At 49.6% G+C, this 12,949-nt stretch overlaps 1 protein-coding gene across 2 annotated transcripts in view; it reads right to left on the bottom strand.

Annotated features, from left to right (window-relative positions):
* Positions 1–12,949, bottom strand: part of BUD13 (BUD13 spliceosome associated protein) — a 310,128-nt gene that overhangs the window by 98,484 nt on the left and 198,695 nt on the right. The window contains exon 11 of one of the 2 annotated variants that reach the window (XR_014070012.1): positions 2,254–2,334. The exons of the other annotated variant lie outside the window; for it this stretch is intronic. The gene's annotated coding sequence lies outside the window, so the exon portion shown is untranslated. The remainder of the gene's footprint in view (positions 1–2,253; positions 2,335–12,949) is intronic. 2 annotated transcript variants of the gene reach the window in all.

Genomic DNA, 12,949 nt, shown 5'->3' on the forward strand with positions numbered 1-12,949 from the left:
CAGTGACTCTGCCTGGAAGAATTGGAGAGGGGTCAATAGACAAGGTGAGCACTGCGATGTATCATAACAGGAGGTGTTGACCAGATGGAGAAGGGATGAAGGCTTTCTAAGCAGAGGGAACAGCATATGAAAAGATGCAGAGATGTGAACAAGCATGGTGTGTTCAAAGAGCAGCAAGTTATTCCTGGGCTGAAGCACGGAGCAAGGGACACTGTCAGGAAGGAAGGCTACAAAGGTGAGTTGGGGCCATATCATGAAGGATTTTGACTGCCAGGCTAGAGAGTGTAGAAGTTGTTCAGTAGCAAGTGCCAAGACAACAAGGCTTTAAACAAGAACATGATAAATTAGAGCTGTGTTTTCAAAAGATACATGGGGGAGGAAATGACCATGGGGTCCTGGAAGCAGTGAGGGCCACGGAATACTCCTTCCACTACGGTGGAGTCAGACAGATGCCCTTCTATTGGGAGCTCCCATGAGTCAAGCGCCATAGGAAGTAGGGCCACAATTTCAGGGGTCCTGGTTGGAAATCACCCCTTTCCATTTCCATTAGTGGTATGCGCCAGGTAGGACTGATAGGCAAATGAGCCCTCAATGGAAAGGGTTTCTAGGTCTTGTAATAACTTGACTAACATGGGGCCTGATCCTCTCATATAGAATGGACAGCGGTGGAGGAGCCAGTGGTGGCCCTCAGGGAAAGGAGCCAGAGACCAAGATAAGCATGCAAATCTCCAAATCGGTTGTTTTGGGAAAAGGTCAGATCCAGAAGCTTGTGAGACACAAAACAGGTACAAAGTTCTTATAAAACTTAAGTTGTGCATGTGTGCATGCTCAGTCACTTCAGTCATGTCCGGCTCTTTGTAACCCTAGGGACTGTAGCCCATCAGGCTCCTCTGTCCATGGGATTCTCCAGGCAAGAGTACTGGAGTGGGTTGCCATGCCCTCCTCCAGCAGACACACTGATAAATCCAGGTCTCAAGAATCAAGGTAGTTTTCCAGTGCTAGTGGATTGCAGAGGCCACTGCATTCCACTAAGTCTCTTAGTAGAGAGACTTAGTAAGTAAGTCTCTTCCAGTAAGTCTCTTCCCAAAATCTGGGACAAAATAGTCAAAAACAAAGATAACCATTTGAGGGCTCTGGAAATCAACCAAAGGCAAAACAACAAATTGAGAAGGCTTTGTTCACCAAAAACTAAACTGTGGGTGAGAAAATTGGGAGTCTGGAAAGTTCTGCCTGGGACCACCCCCATTTCCACGCCCAGCTGTGGTTCTTCTTGGGCAGGGATGACCACAAAAAACAACAACCCTCACCACAGGAGAGGGCCGATTTGACTTGGAGAGAAGGTGAGGAGTCCGTGCCCAGCATTTGGCAGTAGAATGCTTGCTCAGTGTGAAAACAAATGGGCAAGACCTGCAGCTCTGCTAGACTGGGGTTGCCACCCCAGCTGGGGAAAGCAGGAGAGCGCACACTTGCCAGAAACTGAACAGGACGCCCCTAGAAGTTAGAGATCCATGGTAGGGCTGGAAGAGCATCCTTGTCCTGTATCCTTGGAGGCTGCATACTTTCAGGGAAGACCAGGATGGCCTCAGAAAGTAAAAAGCAAGCGAGACCTGAAAACTGCCTGGACTTGGATTATACACCTCCTCCCCAGAATCTGCACACAGAGCTGGGAGATACACCTCACACAGAGGTGAGATCTGGCTCACGGTGTTTCTATATACCTCTGGCTGATCACTGGCTGACCACTAAGCTATGCAGACATGGAGAAGATCCTCAGGAAGCCAGGCTAAAAATAAAAAGAATTTTAAAAAAATTGAGTAGAGATAGCAGTAGTATGTACCACTGGAGAGACAAATTCCCTAGATTAAGTCCAAATAAGTTACTTAAAACCTAGCAACAACAACCCTCAAGAGTGAAAAATCAGAATCCACAGTTTGTACAACATATTATCTAAAATGTCTAGTTTTCAACAAAAAATACAACATGGAAAGAAACAGACTCATAATCAGAAAAGAAAAAAGAAGAGACTAGAGCAACTCTGAGCAGGCACAGATATTGGGTTTGGTAGATGAAGACTTCAAAACAACTATTATAAATGTGTTTAAAAAATTCAAAAAAGCCATGTTTAAAAAATTAAAAGAATGAATATTGACAATGACTTAACAAATGGAGCATCTCAATGAATAGGAACTATGAAAAAGAGCATACTAGAAATTGTAGAATTAAAAAATATAGTAACAGAAATAAAAAACTCACCCTACGGGCTCAAGAGCAGATCTGAGATGTTAGAAGAAAGAATCAGTGAACTTGAAGATAAATCAATAGAAATTATTCAATCTGAAAAACAAAGAGAAAAATTATTGAAGAAGAATGAACAGAGCTTCAGAGGCCTGTGGGACGGATGAACTGTACCAGCGTATGTATAATGGGAGGCCCAGAGGAGGGGAGGCAAAGAAAGGGACAGAAAAAATATCAGAAGAATCAAGAGTGGTTCCAATTTTGAAGTCCCCTTCACCACTCTGCTTTGGATGTGGGAGGTCCAGGGACACTGGGCAGTGATGAGAGGCCCCATAAGCCTCAGCTCCGAGCTGCCCCTTGAGGAGGGGCAGTTGTACCAGCAGTGTACTGGGAACCCCCCTCTCGGGTACATCAGCCCCCTGGCTGTCAGCCAAAGTCCGTCAGCGGTTCCACAGCCACAGTCTCACAATGCAGAAAAGGTTCAGAGAGGTGAAGCAACTGCCCAGTCCACAAAGCTGGGGCTAGAACTCAGTTCCCTCTTCTGCTCGCCTTTGCCACTGCACTAGGGCACGCTCACACCCTCGTGGCCTGTGGACTCAGTCGTGGAGGAAGGACAGGTGTGACTGCAGGTAGAGAGCAGCATTGAGTGGGGGTCTGGGGCTCAGGAAGGGGCAGAAACAGGGTGAGCACAGAGGTGTCTCAAGCTTTCAGTACCCTCTCCTATTTTCACTGTGAGATGGGCCTCTTGCCAGGTGTTGATTGATTCACGGCCGGGTGGGGGTTGGGGGTGGGTGGAGGGCAAAGCTGGGCAGGATTCCCAAGACCTACAGCCTCCCTTGATTCACAACCTTGAGCGCCAGGCCAAGCAGGCTCCTTCCTGAACTTGGCCAGAAGTCAAGCTGGGCCTGGCCTTTAGAGGGTCAGCATCACTCCCTGAGTTCCTCCCTCTCAGCTCCACTCCTGCTCCCGTTCATCCTCCCAACTCTCCTGAAAAGAGGAGGCCAGATGAGCAGAGAGTTTGAAGCCATGCATCTGATGAGCCAGGATTTGTGCCCTGTGCACTGACTCCAAAGCCCTGCCCTCCTCTCTACCTCTCTCTTGGGATCTTGCCCCAAAGAGTTGCCCCCAACTCCTCTCCTGAGGGGCTGGGACCAGTAGGGCACATGCTCCATGTGCAAAGCTCAGCTCTGAGAAGAGGGGAAATCTCTCCATCACAAAACAAGCTCCCACATCAGCCTGGAGACCCTCGCCCACTCCAGTGCCCTTTGCTCATCCTGCATCCCTCAACTGGGGCCAAAACCCAAGGAAGAAGATGTAACTGCCCTTGGAGGCAGAGCCATTCAGAGTCAAATAGTGACCATTCAGGTGTCCCACCCACGGCCTCCTCTGGACCTCCTCACCCTGCCCCAGGGCCCTGTGAACAAGAGCTCAGGGGCACATCCCCAGCACTCCAGGGCACCACTGCTGTGGTTCTTTCATCCCCACGTCCCCAGAATGGAGCTCATGGAAGGCACTTGGGGACTGACTGTGGAACCACAATTACTGGCCTCCTTTCATGTCTTCTTTTATGTGAATCAGAAGATTTGATGTTTAGACTTTCGAGAGTTGGATTATAAAGAAAGCTGAGCGCCGAAGAATTGATGCTTTTGAACTGTGGTGTTGGAGAAGACTCTTGAGAGTCCCTTGGACTGCAAGGAGATCCAACCAGTCCATCCTAAAGGAGATCAGTCCTGGGTGTTCATTGGAAGGAATGATGTTGAAGCTGAAACTCCAATACTTTGGCCACCTGATGCGAAGAGTTGACTCATTGGAAAAGACCCTAATGCTGGGAAGGATTGGGGGCAGGAGGAGAAGGGGACGACAGAGGATGAGATGGCTGGATGGAATCACCTACTCGATGGACATGGGTTTGGGTGGACTTAGGGAGTTACTGATGGACAGGGAGGCCTGGCGTGCTGCGGTTCATGGGGTCGCAAGAGTCGGACACGACTGAGTGACTGAACTGAACTGAACTGAAGCTTCAACTTCCTTATCCTTGAAAGAAAGGAGAAATCATTTTTCCCTGGTGGCTCAGATGGTGAAGAATGTACCTGTGATGTAGGAGACCCAGGTTCAAATCCCTGGGTCAGGAAGATTCCCTGGAGAAGGAAATGGTAACAAGCATCAGTTCTTTGGCACTCATCTTTCTTTATAGTCCAACTCTCACATCCATACATGACCACTGGGAAAACCACAGCCTTGACTAGATGGACCTTTGTTGGCAAAGTAATGTCTCTGCTTTTTAATATGCTATCTAGGTTGGTCATAACTTTCCTTCCAAGGAGTAAGCGTCTTTTAATTTCATGGCTGCAGTCACCATCTGCAGTGATTTTGGAGCCCAGAAAAATAAAGTCAGCCACTGTTTCCCCATAATTCCCATAAATAATTAACATCAATAATATTGATTAATAGTAATAAGATCATTATTATTGATAGCAAAGATAAATAGTCATATTACAAATAACAAAGGTGCCAGAAGAAGGAAAGGCAGGGCAGTAGGAGAGAGAAAGGGGTGAAACCTCAGGACTCACTGAGGACAAAAGGTTGGGAAGGGGGCTTCCCTGGTGGTCCAGTGGTTAAGAACGCACCTGCCAACGCAGGTGATTTGGGTTCGATCCCTGGTCCAGGAAGATCCAGTGCTCCGCAACATGAGAGGCCACCGCAGTGAGAAGCCCGTGCGCCACGACAGAGCAGCCCTCACTCACCATAACTAGAGAAAGCCTACAAGTAGCAGCAAAGACCCAGCACAGCCAAAAATAAACAAATACTTTTTTTAAACAAAAAGTTGGGAAGGACCTGAAGATGATGAGAGTTGGGGTTTGAGAGGTGGAAGGAGGCACAAGTAAAGGCTGGGTGGGTGCTGGGCACCCAGGTGGGACATACGGGCTGGAGGGGAGAGGGCTGGAGGAAGGTGGGATCAGCAGGAGGCTAAAAACCAAGGGCAGGGGCTTGCCGGGTTTGGTGCCCCAGCAGCTGGGTAAACAGCAGCAAGTCCACAGGCCCAGCCTGTTGCCGGCATGCTCCAAATTAAATAACTGCAACTCCCCTTTTATTTCCTCTCTGACAGCAACTTATTGCAAAGGCAGCCGCTTCTGACATTCTAATATTCAGAGTCACATCCTGTGGGATAAACCCATCGCTGTTGTCTAAGCCAGTGATTTGTACCAGGAGAGGAGGATCCGCGAGGGAGGGGGAGGGGCCAGGAGAGGCTGGCCGGGGGCTGATGCTGGCAAGGGAGATCAAAAGCCAGACCAGCCCAGGTCCCCCTGCAACAGGCCTCTGGCCTTGGAGGAGGTGGGGCCATCTCACCACCCCTCCCCTACCCACCAGCTCACTCAAAATGTTTGGGGGCACTCAATACAAGCCAGCCCCTGTGAGGCATGTAGATCTCGCAAAAGGAAGCTCAGACCCCCCATGCCAGTATGGGCAGCAATTACCCAAGTACATGGCAGAGCCCAGAGGTTAGAGACAGGTGCTTTGGAGATACACAAGACTGCTTCACATCCTTACTCTGAGGCTCACAAGCACACTAACCTCAGGAAACTTTCCAAGCATCAGTCTCCACATCTATCATCAAAATGAGAATAGCAGTTAGGTTCATCTGTACCATTTTTCTACACTGCATATATATATATATATATATATATAAATGTATATATATATATAAATGTATACATATATGCATATATATATATTAACATATGATATTTTTCTCTTTCTGATTTATCTCACCCTGTTTGACAGACTTTAGGTCCATCTACATCTCTACAAATGACCTGATTTCGTTCCTTTTTATGGTTCAGTAATATTCCACTGTAGACATTCCACCTAGACAACATATTAAAAAGCAGAGACATTACTTTGCCAACAAAGGTCCATCTAGTCAAGGTATGGTCTTTTCAGTATTCATGTAAGAATGTAAGAGTTGTACCATAAAGAAAGCTGAGCGCCAAAGAATTGATACTTTTCAACTGTGGTGTTGGAGAAGACTCTTGAGAGTCCCTTGGACTGCAAGGAGATCAAACCAGTCAATCCTAAAGCAAATCAGTCCTGAATATTCATTGGAAGGACTGATGCTGAAGCTGAAGCTCCAATACTTTGGCCACCTGATGAAAAGAACTCAATCATTGGAAAAGACCCTGATGCTGGGAAAGATTGAAGGCAGGAGGAGAAGGGGATGACAGAGGATGAGATGGTTGGATGGCATCACCGACTCAATGGACATGAGTTTGAGCAAGCTCTGGGAGTTGGTGATGGACAAGGAAGCCTGGTGTGCTGCAGTCCACGGGGTTAGGTTCATCTGTACCATTTTTCTACGTTGTATATATATATATATATATATTAACATATGTATATATATGATGGAGCGACTCACTCCATCATGTCCGACTCTTTGCAGCATAGCAAAAAAACATAGCTTTGACTAGATGGACCTTTACCATTACTTTGTTGGCAAAGTAATGTCTCTGCTTTTTAATATGCTGTCTAGGTTAGTCATAGCTTTTCTCCCAAGGAACAAGCGTCTTTTAATTTCATGGCTGCAGTCACCATCTGCAGTGATTTTGGAGCCCCCAAAATAGTCTGTCACTGTTTTCATTGTTTCCCCTTCTATTTGCCTTGAAGTGATGGGACTGAACTGAATATTCTACTGTATATACGTATCACATTTTCTTTATCCATTCCTCTGTATTTGCAGGGCAGGAATAGAGGTGCAGACATAGAAAATGGAAGTGTGGACAGCATCGGGGAAGGGGAGGGTGGGATGAATTGCTAGAGGAGGACTGACATGCATACACTACCATGTGTAAAATAGACAGCTAGTGGGAAGCTGCTGTATAGCCCAGGGAGTTCAGCTCAGTGCTCTGTAATGATCTAGAGGGGTGGGATGGGGGTGGGGGTCGGACGGAGGTCCCAGAGGGAAGGGATATATGTACACATATAACTGATTCACTTCATTGTACAGCAGAAACTAACACAACATTGTAAAGCAATTATACTCCAATTTTAAAAAGTAAAATGCAATGAACTAAAAAAATAAAAAGTGGGAAGAGCAGTGTGATCTACCTCCCCATGTCAGCCAGAAGATCAAGAAAAAAGGCAATAAGGACTGACTGACCCCAATGCAGAGCAAGTGCTTACAGTGGCTGTGAAAGTGACACCTCAATGCAGTGCTGCTAAGTGTGGGCATCCCGCAGAATGCTGTGGCAATGTTGGGGAGCACCTGCTTCTACATCAGACAGTCCTGGGCAGCTAAGATCCCCCCACAGTCCACACATCCCTTGCCTGGCTTCAGATGCATGTGGGACCCCCCAGGCAGCTTTGTGTATAATGGGATGATTCGTGAATTTTCTATGCACACTCCAGCCGAGAACCAGATAGACAAGCTCGGGCAGGAGAGAAGCAGATGAGACAGCAGATCTCACTAATGGGAGCGGGTCACTTCCAGGGAAATAGGAACAAGAAAGACTGGTTGACACCAGTCACCAGGCTGGTCTTAAATCTGAAGAATAAGGCAGAAGGCTCCAAGCTAGGAACAGAGAAAAGGTCCTCCTGACAACTGCGGGCTTCCAGCCTGTAGCTGGTCTTGCCCGAAGGGGTTTCAGCAGGGAGAGGTGGGCTCCCTTAAAGGACCAGCAGCAGAGAAACCCCAGAGGTGGGGCTGGAGGCAGAGACAAGCCAAGAGCCTGGGGAAGAGGGAGAGTGGGGAGGGCAGAGAGACCTTGGGGCTTGTGGGAGTTGCGAACGGACACAGATTTGGGTCAAGTCTTCCCAATTAGGGACTTCCCTGATAGCTCAGTTGGTAAAGAATCCGCTTGCAATGCAGGTAGACCCCGGTTCAATTCCTGGGTTGGGAAGATCCCCTGGAGAAGGGATAGGCTAACCCACTCTAGTATTTTTGGGCTTCCCCTGTGGCTCAGCTGGTAAAGAATCCGCCTGCAATGCAGGACCTGGGTCTGATCCCTGGGTTGGGAAGATCCCCTGCAGAAGGGAAAGGCTACCTACTCTAGTATTCTGGCCTGGAGAATTCCATGGACTGTATAGTCCATGGGGTCGCAGCAAGTCAGACACGACTGAGCGACTTTCACTTTCACTTTTTCCCAATTAGCCTTGAAAGGAAAAAAAAAGATTCTCCAAGGCCCGAAAGGAAGAACCAAACCAAAGAAAAGAGAAGCTTTGTGCATACCCTGAAGAGTTGCTGAGGACCCCTCTGGCCTTTAAAATGCAGAGTATGGTAATCTAATAAACATGGCAACAAAGCATTTGTCACCAAGCTAATTTTATTAGAACATATCTCAAATGGCTAATTTCCTTTTACTAATGAGCAAATTAGTTGAATCTCTGATCTGCTTTTAAGGCACTTATACTAATAAAACATGAACGACAGCAAAATATGCTGTGAGATGTGGTGACACGCGGTGAGATGTGGTTCCCTTCCCTTGGGTTGAAGGGAATCTCCAAGAATGAAGGGTTGTTCTAACACGGCTTTGCCCCCAGGTGCCTCTGGTCTACACAGGCAGCTTGGAGCCTGGCCCCACCCCAGGGAGGCAGGTGGCAGCCAGAAGCATAGCCCAGAGCTCAGCCCAGGGAGGAGAAGTGGAGGAGGCGGGGTCTGGCCTGGCAGCAGAGTGCGTGAGGTTTCTGCAGAACCCCCACGGAGAGGGGGTCAAGATAGCTTCAGTGATTCTGCATGCTCCCTTGAGGAGGGGTCTGCCCCCTGCCTCCCCACATCCCTGCCCCTGTGTGTACTGAAGAACTTTCTAAGATATTTCCAGGCCAGCAGTGATCCAGGCTGGCTCTCTGAAACCCTTGCTGCCAGGCCATCTTTTCCAGCCCTTATTCCTTCAGGCTGAGTCTGGGGAGTTACTGCCCCTCATAGGCCATGCAGGAAGTGTGAGGACAGCCTTGAGGTGACAGAGACAGCAGGGGGTGGGAAGTCCCAGGTCACACACATGGGTGCCCACATAACTGAATGGCAGCCTCTAGAGAAGAGAGCATCTCATCACCAGCATCAATCAAGTGTCTGGCAGGGATGCAATTGCAGAGAGCCCTCCATCCCCTCTGGGGATGGCCGTGTGAGCCACCGTTGTCCAGCACCTGCCAGAAGTCATGGGGACCACAGCCACCCTCCTGGCTTATGTGGCTCTTCTCCAGATGCCCAGAAAAAGCCTCTGTCCTTCAGCTCTCATCTTAGGAAGGGCTCCCTGGACCCAGCCTACATCCAGTCCCACAGGTAGCTTTTCTTGGGAGAGGGGTTCAGGGTGGGGGAACGATCAGGATGGCACCAGGAGGTGAGATTGTGACCAGCTGGAGGTTTGAGACACAATCCATGTGCACACGCTCATGGCCACTGTCCTCTGTGTGAGTCACAGCTCTGACCTGCAGCAGAAGCCGCAGCCACAGTCCTCATCAGGGCTCCTGGTGTCTCTCCACCAGCCGCCTTCCCTCACCCCCCAAATCTGTCCATGCCCCTCCCCCTGCCGGCACTGTCCCCGGGGCCACTTCTCTGAAGTGCTCTGGCCTCATTCATTATTCAGCCACTTCCTCAGTTCAGAAGCCCAGGGGCCAGAGGGTTGACAGTCTGTGTGCTCTTTCATCTCCCAGGTTGCTCGGGGAATGCAGAAACGCCGGGCGGGCATCCAGGCTCTCAGTCCTGGGTCTGGGGGAGCCCTCGTGCTTTATGTCCTGGGACCCACCCTTCGCAGGGCCAACCCCTGGGATGACTCCACAGGACTTTTACTCCCATCCTGGGGAGCCACAAAGGATCCCCCACCCCATCCCTGCCTCCAAGTGCAGAGCTGGGACTTGTGAGTCTGAACGCCAGCTCTTTACAAGTTGCAAGCAGAGAGACTTGCCTGTTCTGTAAATAGCACACGAGTCACCTGAGAACATGCTTGGGGCTGAAGGCAACATAAAAGCCTCAGCAAATGCCTGGGCAGATGGAGAGAAACCCCTCCTGTGATGGTGCCCAGATACACACTAAGTCAAATCCTCCAGGAGGACCCGCTCCTGAGGTTGTCCCCAAGCCCTGCTTGGTGGGCTGTGTGCGGGGTGGGATGGAGGGCGGAGGCCTCTCTCACGGTACCACTTACCTGTGATGTGACGTGGGAGGGTGACATTGCTCTGCTCCCCACTTCAGACTGCAGGTTCTGCCCTAGTCACTCAGGTTCCCCTCCCAAGATGCATGGCCCAGGGGCTTAGTCTTCCGTTACTTGAATAAACCAAGAGTTAGGGGAAGAGGGGACTTCCCTGGTGGTCCAGTGGTTAAGACATCATGCTCCCAATGAAGGAGACATGGGTTCAATCCCTGGTCAGGGAACTAAGCTGAATGACATGGCTTAAAAAATTAAAACAAAAAAGAGTTGGGGGAAGAGGAGAGCTATAGGGTCACATTGTGCTAAAATGTGCTCAGTCAACTTCAGCCATGTCCAACTCTTTGCGACCGCATGAACTGTAGCCTGCCAGGCTCCTCTGTCCATGGGATTTTCCCAGTAAGAATACTGGAACGGGTTGCCACGTACCCCCTCCAGGGGATCTTCCTGACCCAGGGATCAAACCTGAGTATCCTGCACTACAGGCGGATTCTTTACTGCTGAGCCACTGGGGGCTTCCCCATAGGGTCACACTGCCTGGTCTTAAATATTTCTTATCTCTTTGCTCCTGGACCCATTTCCCCCACAGCTTTCACCCTCCCCCAGGTCAAAACTGGAATCTCCTCTACACACCTGCAGCTACCCAAGCCTAGTGTTGGGTTCCTAAGCCAGGCCAAAGGAGACAGCAGATCTGGATTCCCACCGACAGAGGGGAGGGTTAACAGGAAAGCACCACCCCCCACACACACACACATTGCTGTCGATGGAAGAAGGCAGTGAGGGAGCTGGCACCGTCAGGGATGGTTTCCATCTCTGCTGCCCCTGTGCCTGGCACTGCAGGATCAAGCCAGGAGCCCGGCAGTGAAATGAGTCTTGGTTGCCCCCTCCACAAAGTCCTATTTGAGAAACAACCAAAGGGAACGTCAAGGGAGAAGTCTCTAGCGAGGCCACCAAAGGCAGAGTGGAAAGGAAGCAAGATGCCTGGGACAGTGGCCTCCACGGGTTTTAAAATCTGAGGATGATGGCTGTTTAGTACCCAGGAAACCAAAGAACCGGTGAGAGGAAGAGACCAGATGTCAAAGTAATGACTTTTCATTGACTCCTACAACCCACGTGGCTTTTTAAATGTATTTTTCATTGAAGGATAATTACAATGTTGCATTGGTTTCTACATTAACATGGATCAGCCATAGGTATAGATATGTCCCCCCTCTCTCTGGGGCCTCCCTCCCACCTCCCACCCCATCCCACCACAGAGCCCTGGTTTGAGTTCCCTGAGTCATGCAGCAAATTCCCACTGCCTATCTATGTTACATATGGTAGTGTATATGTTTCCACGCTCCTCTCTCCATTTGTCCCACCCTCTCCTTCTTCCTCATGGCTTTTTTAAAGCCTGACTCCCAGGCCTGCACTCTTTCCCCATGCTCTCTGCCGTGGTTCCCACGGAAGGTACCAGCCTTCATGTAGAAGATGGGGTGAGAGTTCTAGACTGGCCAGAAGAGATAAGGCCAGCCTGTCCAAGACTCTGTGTAGGTCCTGGCCTTGGAGGGCTAGAGATCTATATCCTTCTAAGGAGCAGGGGCTGGAAATCCTCACCTGGGCCTTCCCAGCAACTCCAGCCTCCAAGCTCCAGAAAAAACAGAGTTTAATAACATGCTGCAGGGACTTCCCTGGCAAGTCGAGTGGCTAAGAATCCACCTTCTAAGGCAGGGCATGTGGGTTCGATCCCTGGATGGGGAACTAAGATCCTACATGCCACAGAGCAACTAAGCTGGCACCCCACAACTAGAGAAAAGCCTGAAAGCCACAACAGAGATCCCGTGTGCTGCAACTAAGACTTGACACAGCCAAATAAATAAATAAAAAATAAATAAATAAATAATATTCTGCAAACACAATGCCTTCTCCAGCTCACCTGACGACGATGGAGTAGGCATTGCTGGGAGCTGGGATACCTGAACTACAGCCTCCATTATGCACCAAGAGCATGGTCTCACTCCAGCTCCTGTACCTGTATGATGAGAGGAGCTGACTTTAATTCCTGTGGTCCTCTCCCACTCTCCCACTCTCACATCCTGTGTGTCCTAGACGGTCTGAAGTCCCAGCCTGCTGCCAAGGGTGGTTTGAGAACCAAATTCAGTGTGGCTGTGGAGGTGCAGGATGGCTGGGGAACAGAAAGGATGACCTTAGGAGCCCCACTAGGAAGGAGAGGACAGACTTGCCCAGGCACAGCCTCCAGTGGGACATCAAAGAGTCCTGGATGGCTGAGCCAGGCTTCTCTCAAGGGCCTGAGGCCACCAGCACTATCAGCTTTGTGAGTGAAGTCACTCAGTCGTGTCTGACTCTTTGTGACCCCATGAACTGTAGTCCACCAGGCTCCTCCGTCCATGGGATTTTCCAGGCAGAAATACTGGAGTGGGTTGCCATTTCCTTCTCCAGGAGATCTTCCCGACCCAAGGATTGAACCCAGGTCTCCCACACTGTAGGCAGATGCTTTACCATCTGAGCCACCAGGGAAGTCCTTTGTAGCTGTTTCCATCTGAGTTAGAAATGGTGGGCTTTTTGTAGTTTTGACTTTAAGATCT

Source organism: Giraffa tippelskirchi, chromosome 11 (genome assembly GCF_054371585.1).
Source record: "Giraffa tippelskirchi isolate mGirTip1 chromosome 11, T2T-mGirTip1v1.2.pri, whole genome shotgun sequence".
In the NCBI taxonomy this organism is placed as follows: Eukaryota; Metazoa; Chordata; class Mammalia; order Artiodactyla; family Giraffidae; genus Giraffa; species Giraffa tippelskirchi.